At 55.1% G+C, this 7,473-nt stretch overlaps 1 protein-coding gene across 1 annotated transcript in view; it reads left to right on the top strand.

The window, feature by feature from the left end:
* Positions 1 to 7,473, top strand: part of TIMP2 (TIMP metallopeptidase inhibitor 2) — a 71,306-nt gene that overhangs the window by 34,322 nt on the left and 29,511 nt on the right. The window lies entirely within an intron of this gene.

Raw genomic sequence — 7,473 nt, 5'->3', positions numbered from 1 at the left:
TTTTTTTTTTTTTTTTTTTTTTTTTTTGAGATGGAGTCTCGCTCTGTGGCCCAGGCTGGAGTGCAGTGGCCGGATCTCAGCTCACTGCAAGCTCCGCCTCCTGGGTTTACGCCATTCTCCTGCCTCAGCCTCCCAAGTAGCTGGGACTACAGGCGCCCGCCACCTCACCCGGCTAGTTTTTTGTATTTTTTTTAGTAGAGACAGGGTTTCACCGTGTTAGCCAGGATGGTCTCGATCTCCTGACCTCGTGATCCGCCCGTCTCGGCCTCCCAAAGTGCTGGGATTACAGGCTTGAGCCACCGTGCCCGGCCAAACCTCTTAGTCTTTCTAAGTGACAGAACCAACATTGTTTAAATAGCATGTCGCTTAATACATTCTTATAACTTTAAGAGAAAAGAGAGATAGAAGACAGAAAAGAGAAGATAGGCAACCCTCGCCCCACTGGGTGACTCCCTCTGGGGCTGGCAAGGTTGTGGGCACCTGGGTGTTTGATCAGTTTCCTCCCCGCTAGCTTTGCCACCGACCTGGCATCCACCACGGCCACGGAGACCTCACACTGGGTAGCTTCTCTTCTGCCAGTTGCAGTCTTAGGGACAGGGACAGGGATCAGCACACTTTTTCTGCAAAGAGCCAGAGAGTAAGTATTTTAGCCTTGGCCAGCAGTGCAGCCCCTGTGGCAATTACCCGGCTCTACTGCAGCTACTCAGAAGCAGCCACAGATGATACAGAAATGAAAGGGCGTGGCCAGGTTCCAATGAGACTCTGCAAAAATAGGTGGTGGGTGGCATCTGCTCCTTGTGCCATCGTTTGCTGATTCCTGGACTAGGATGGTTTCAGAGTCTGTCCCTCCCTTCCAAGAACCTCAGATACATTGACTTAGATCAACCAATCTTCGTTTGTGACACGTTGGTATCATTGGTCCCCGAATGGCCTTACTTATGAATATTTTGTAGATAATATAATGAAGCACTGTGAGCCCACCACCCAGACCCAAGACCCAGAATATTCACTACCTGTGCGCTACCTCCCTTTTCCTTCCCCCTGCTGCCTCCTTGGATGTATACCTGCTGATGGCTCATACCTATAATGCCAACATTTTTGGAAGCCAGCGTAGGAAGATCACTTGAGCCCAGGAATTCGAGACCAGCTTGGGCAACATGGGGAGACCCTATCCTACAAAAAGTTGAGCATGGTGATGTCTGCCTATAGTCCCAACTACTTGTGAGCCTAAGGCAAGAGAGTCACTCGAGCCCCAGAGGCTGAGGCTGCAGGGAGCTGTGATCACGCCACTGCCAACCTGGGTGACAGAGCGAGACGCTGTCTCAGCAACACAAAGATGCTGGGCACGGTGGCTCATGCCTGTAACCCCAGCACTGAGACCGAGTTGGGAGACCGAGGCTGGTGGATCGGAGTTTGAGAGTCAGGAGTTTGAGAATAGCCTGGCCAACATTGTGAAACCCTGTCTCTACTAAAAATACAAAAAATTAGCTGGGCGTGGTGGCAGCACCTATAATCCCAGCTACTCAGGAGGCTGAGGCAGGAGAATTGCTTGAACCCAGGAGGTGGAGGTTGCAGTGAGCTGAGATTGCGCCACTGCACTCCAGCCTGGGTGACAGAGCGAGACTCCATCTCGAAAAAAGAAAAAGAAACAAAAGATATACCTGCTGAACTTGGGGTTTAGCCCTCCCTATCTTTATCCATACATGTGTGCTAAACATAGTGTTTAGTTTTACTTGGTTTTGAACTTTATAAAAAGGGAGATTTTGTGGGGTCTTTTGAAAGCTAGGCTTTTTGGCCTCAGCATGGTTACTGAATTCATCCACATCACACAAACGCCTCTCTTACTCATTTTCACTGCGGCATATCCTCATCGTGTGTATGATCATAGCTTCTCCCAGTTCGTGCTTGTTTCCAAAAAGAGGACTGTATCTCTGATGCATTTGAATCAAAAGACTGGATATCAAAAAGTGCTTTTGGCACAGCTGGGATGTAGGTGTGGGAAAGATCCCATTTATTGCTCTTTTTTTTTTTTTCCTATTTTTACCCTTTTTCCCCAGAAAAGATTGACCTGCTCTTATAAAATATTTAATTTGCAAATATGAGGCCAGGCACGTTGGCTCATACCTATAATTCCAGCACTTTGGAAGGCTGGAGTTATAGGTTCAAGACCAGCCTGGCCAACATGTGACGAAACCCCTTCTCTATTAAAAATATAAAAATTAGCTGGGCGTGGTGGTGCACGCCTGTAATCCCAGCTATTCGTGAGGCTGAGGCAGGAAAATTGCTTGAACCCAAGAGGCAGAGGTTGCAGTGAGCTGAGATTGCACCACTGCACTCCAGCCTGGGGGCAGAGGGAGGCTCCATGTCAAAATAAATAAATAAATGTACAGATATGAGTCCTAGACACTGTCTTAGTCACTAGAGATGAGCAGTGAGCCACGCACATGGAACCACAGGACTCCCGTTCTGGTGGAGGACGCAGATGATGAGTGAGTAACAGCTGGAACTGTGGCTGTGTGGGGCGAGGTGCCCAGCGGGACCCCAAGTGCACGCCTCTGAGAAACTCAAGCTGGACTTCCCTAGAGAACGTGAAGCTCGTGGAACCAACAAACATTACGCTCATTCGGACGGGGTGGGAGCAGCAACCCACAAGACTTTTTGTTTTTGCTTTTGGGTTTTTTAATCATGAGTAGCTTAGGTCTCTGTTGCCTGTGGCTTTCTGCTTGAGGCCAAGTAGAGAAAATCTGGGGCCGGGCATGGTGGTTCACACCTGTAATCCCAGCACTTTGGGAGGTCGAGGCAGGTGGATGGCTTGAGCCTGGGAGTTTGAGACCAGCCTGGGCAACATAGTGAGATTGTGTCTCTGTAAAAACAAAAAGTAGCCAGGCACACGGCCTGCACCTATAGTTCCAGCTACTAGGGTGGCTGAGGTGGGAAGATCCCTTGAGCCTGGGAGGTCGAGGCTGCAGTGAGCTGTGATTACGCCACTGCATTCCAGCCTGAGTGACAGAGACCCTATCTTAGGGGGGAAAAAAAGCAAATTTTGATCTTAGCCTGGTTTGTCTCTATCCTCTGGTTCCAGAATGTCATGGGCTAGGGTTGCAAAGTCACTCCACAATTTGCTGTAGGCTCAATATGCTTAAGAAGGAAGCTGGGGGTCAGGAGGGCTGCTGTTTCTCAAAAGCCACATGGATTTCTCGGGGCGGGGTGTCACCGTGCTCTTGCTGTTTCTGCACTTGCGTTGTGTCCGGCTATTTTTTGCATATGGAGACCTGGAGCGTAGCCGCCTGTCACTGTAACATCACCTCCGTCTGAGAGGGCAGAGAGGATGTTAGGGGATGACTGAGTTAAAAGCCATGGCCACAATGGGGCCCAAACACTGAGTAACCAAGGTCTTCATGCCTTAGCCTGGAAGCCATGGTCTGATGGGGGGACCAGCCTGCCTTTGAGTGGGTTATTCTTGTTTCTGTTTTCAAAGGTAGTATTTGTGACCCGTGTGTTCTAGGTTAGGAATCGCCCCTTCTTGGCCACACTTGAGCTAAAACTAGGTGTGGAGACAGGCAGTGAGACAGGGTGGAGGGTGACTCATCTCTGCCCGGACGGTCACACCTACACTGTCCCATGGCAGCAGGACCAGACACCCGGCCCTTTCCCACCTGTCCTGCAGAAGGCCAAGGGGACGGGCTGGTTCTTTAACTGGGGCATTGGCGTGAGCACTAAAACAGCTCTCCAGGATGCCCACACCCGAAACCGTGGCCTTCCACTGATTCTTACGGAAATGTCATGGGTGACTTTCCATCCCAGGGCCTGGCAGCGCCTGTATTCCCCTCCCCTCTTGGTCACCTTGGCACAGCTGGACTATGGTGGAAAGGCCCGTGGGGCAGCCTCCAGCCTTCCCTGACTCACCCCGTCCCATGCCTCCACCAGGAGCTGGTGAGAGCCCTACTGCCGGGGTTGGAGCCCTGGCTCTGCCACTTGCCAACAGCTCGGTGACCTGGGCAGAGTGTTAAGGTTTCTGCACTTCCTCCAAGGCTTGGCCCTCCACCTCCTGCCCCTCACACCCAGGTTCCAGCATCTCTCTTCCCACCGCCCCTATTCCAGACACAGGTGCGCAGGGCCCGCCCCCTGCCTTGTGAGCCTAAATCCTCCCTGAAGTGCCAGGCACCTCCTAGGGCTATGCTGGCGGCTCAGGGGTGCCCCCTGGACTCACACCGCAGCCCTTGCCTAGCCTCCATTTGACTGTAAAATAAGGGATGGAGCCACCCGGAAGGGTGTGGGGCTCCTGAGGTTTCCACAGAGCACTGCCATGCCAGCAGTGGTGAGGACCCCGGATGTGGTGGCCATATTCAGCTTCATCCTCCTAAAGCACTTTCCGGCACCCCGCACACTTCTCCTGCTCTGAACACTTCGCACCTCCTAGAGCTCTGCTTTGGTTTGGTGCTTCTGCTCCCACCCTCGGGAGATGGCTTCCATGTTCCCGCCTCTCTCTGCTTTTGCTGAAACCTCGTCCTCTGGGCTCTTCTTTGCTCCCTGCCTTGTGGGTTCTTCTCCCCAAACCACGGGGACCCAGGAAGGCCCCCGTGGCTGAGCAGTGGTGCGTGGGTTGCCGTTTGTCCGTGAGGCTTGGAGGGGGAGCAGCAGCGTCGCTTGTGCTTGCTGCTGAGGTCAGCTGTCCATGGGCTGGGGGAGGCCGGCGGGGTCTGGCAGGTGCCACCTGTTCACCTCCTGGCCTGCTCTCCCCCAACCTGCTGGCCAGTCGGGTTTTGGATGTGACCCCACACTGGGAACTGCCCTGGGAGATCCATCTTTTCTCCTCACAAATCTCCCACCCCAAGCCCTGTGTGACCAGGATCTCAGACACGTAAGACAAAGGGATATAGGGTTTTTAGAGTGGAGGGGTGGACAGGGCACCCTCCCTGACCTGCGGTCGTTCTTCCAATGAGTACAAATGGCAAGGAGCTTATATCGAGACCTCCAAGAAGACACGGGACCGAGGGCTGGGGTGCAGCCTGCACTTGCAACTGCCGTGACAGCCCAGGCCGAATCCTACAGCTGGAGACGGGGCTACACAGACGCACACCCCCCAGGACAAGCTCAGGGAGGCTGGGGGCCGCTCAGCATGGGGCTTGTTTTCGAGGCTGTGCTGAAGAGGAGGGGAAAGGGGAGTGGGGACACCAGCCCCCCGCTTTCATTCTCTCCTGGGTGTGTGGCCCCCGGGATTCCAGCCTTCATGTCCCTGTTTCTCCTGAGAAATGCAGCGAGCTGCAGCCCCCCAGTAACAGCATGAGGAGAGAATCTGCTGCTGCCCCTGGCTACAGAGCTGTCACCCTGGCCCCTGCTCAGCCGTTATTGAGGGGGGATTGCAGGGACGGGTGGGGGTTCCCTCGATGCCTCTCCAGGCTCCCTCTGCCTCCTGCCCTGCATGGTCCTGCTCCTGTCCCTGCTCCGGCTCTGGCTGGGGGTTTGCAGGGCTGAGCTTGGCTCTTCCGTGGGTCTTGGCGGAGAAAATGCAGAGCTGCACTTCCCTCCACAAAGCCACCCTGTTCTCAGCAAATCCTCCCAGGGTCGGTGCATTTTTTTCGAGTGATTCAGCAGCACGTGAATGGGAAGGGCCGAGCCCAGCCGGAGGCTCTGGCATGAGACCTGCTGGCCCATGAGGGAAAGGGAGGGCAGCAGGACGTGGGCCGGAGGTCCTCCCAGGGCCGCAGAGGGAGGGAGCAGGGTCCTGGGGTGGGGAGGGCAGCAGGAAGGCTGGGCAGAGAGTGGGGCTTAGCTCTGTGTGGCTGAGGTGCTCTGATAGATGCTGTTTAACTCGAGTTCCCCAAGGGGAGCCAAAACGAATGGGCAGGAAGTGAGATGGGAGAGCTGGTCTCCATGGAGACGGGCACTCAGTGGCCAGCCGCTCACGTGTGCTAAAACCTTGGGCAGCCGGGGAGGGAGCGTTCCCTGGCAGGGCGAGGCCTGGGACACTCCCAGGTGCCCGCTGGCAGGTGGTGTGGCCAGGGCTGAGGCTGTGCTTCTGTCCCCTGATCTCTGTCGTGTGCTCTGTTATCTTCTCTGCCCAACCCTCCCTCCCCCCCCCCCCCCCCAACAAAACATCTTTCCTGAGTAGTTGTCATTCCAGGCATTTCTCACCCCGGCCTGAGTCATGCTGGCCAAGTCCTCTGTCCTCACCCTGGATGTCATGGTCCTGCCCTGCTCCAGAGCTGCAAGTCACCACTGAGGGTGGACCTGGGGCTCCTCTGTCCCAGCCACCCACAAACTCTCAAGGCCAGAGTCTGGAAAGGGAGGTGGTGCCCCGTGTCTTCACTTCCAGTGTCTGTACCCTCCACTGGGGACAGGTGCCCGGTGTGCTCCGATGCTGCCCCCTCTGTTGAGGTCTTGCCTGCTCCCCAGAAGGCCCCATTGCTGGCTTCTGGGGACCGAGGAGGTTGGAGGACCTGAGGGTGGGTCTGGCCTCCGCAGCAGCTGCAGGGCGGGAAGAGCCTGGGTCCCGCCCAGCACCACAGGGCTGTTTTTAATTACCAAGTCACAGCCCCCTTTTCTGCTCATTTCCCTAAAAGGAGTGACCTGGGAGGAGGTCTGACGCACCGCTGGCCAGAAGGGGCCGGCATGAAGGGGCCAGAGGGGCAGAGCCCAGTGCTCAGGGGAGACCCTCGGACTGTCCACCGAGGGCACCCGGCTGTGTCACTTGAGGCCAGAAGCCGAAGGTGAGCTGGACCAGCTAACCCTCGCTGTCACCTCACAACCCTTGTGACACTTCCTGGCTACTCAGCTTGCCCTGTGCGCCTGCGCACCATGCATTTCCGTAGGGAGAGGCCTAGCCTCCAAACCTAGAGGACTAGAGCAAGTTTGGGGTCCTTGTGAGCACAGCCCCTTCCTGGATCACCGTCTGCCATCCCTGGCAGCGTCTGTGGCCACTTCTGCCGCTCCAGCTGGCGAGGTCAGCCCTATCCTGCTAAAAGAAGGAGGTGCTGCCTGAATGGAGAACTTCCATGTTTCTAAGTGGTCTTTACTATGATCCCAGATGAGTTGCACACAAACATTTAGGGATCCCACATGATCTGAGAGCAGGACTATGAGAAATACAGTCATTGGTTACAGTAGTCGCAGGGCAGGGCCACAGCTGTGTTACTGGACACCTGGCCCGAGCTGAGGGTGTAGACACCAGAAGTGGGGAAAGGGGGCTTCACCTCCCTTTTCAGACTCTGATCTTGGGGGCAGCTGGGGCAGAGGGGCCCTGGTACATGCTCAACTGGCGCTTTAGACATATTAATCAAAATGGTCAGGCCAGGACAGATGGCTCACGCCTATAATCCTAGCACTCTGGGAGGCCAAGGCAGGTGGATCATGTGAGGTCAGGAGTTTGAGACCAGCCTGGCCAACATGGTGAAACCCAGTCTCTACTAAAAATACAAAAAAAAAAAAAAATTAGCTGGGCATTGTGGTGGGCACCTGTAATCCCAGCTACTC

This window comes from Piliocolobus tephrosceles, chromosome 16, assembly GCF_002776525.5.
Source record: "Piliocolobus tephrosceles isolate RC106 chromosome 16, ASM277652v3, whole genome shotgun sequence".
NCBI lineage: Eukaryota > Metazoa > Chordata > Mammalia > Primates > Cercopithecidae > Piliocolobus > Piliocolobus tephrosceles.
This window is presented reverse-complemented; position numbering and strand designations above follow the sequence as displayed.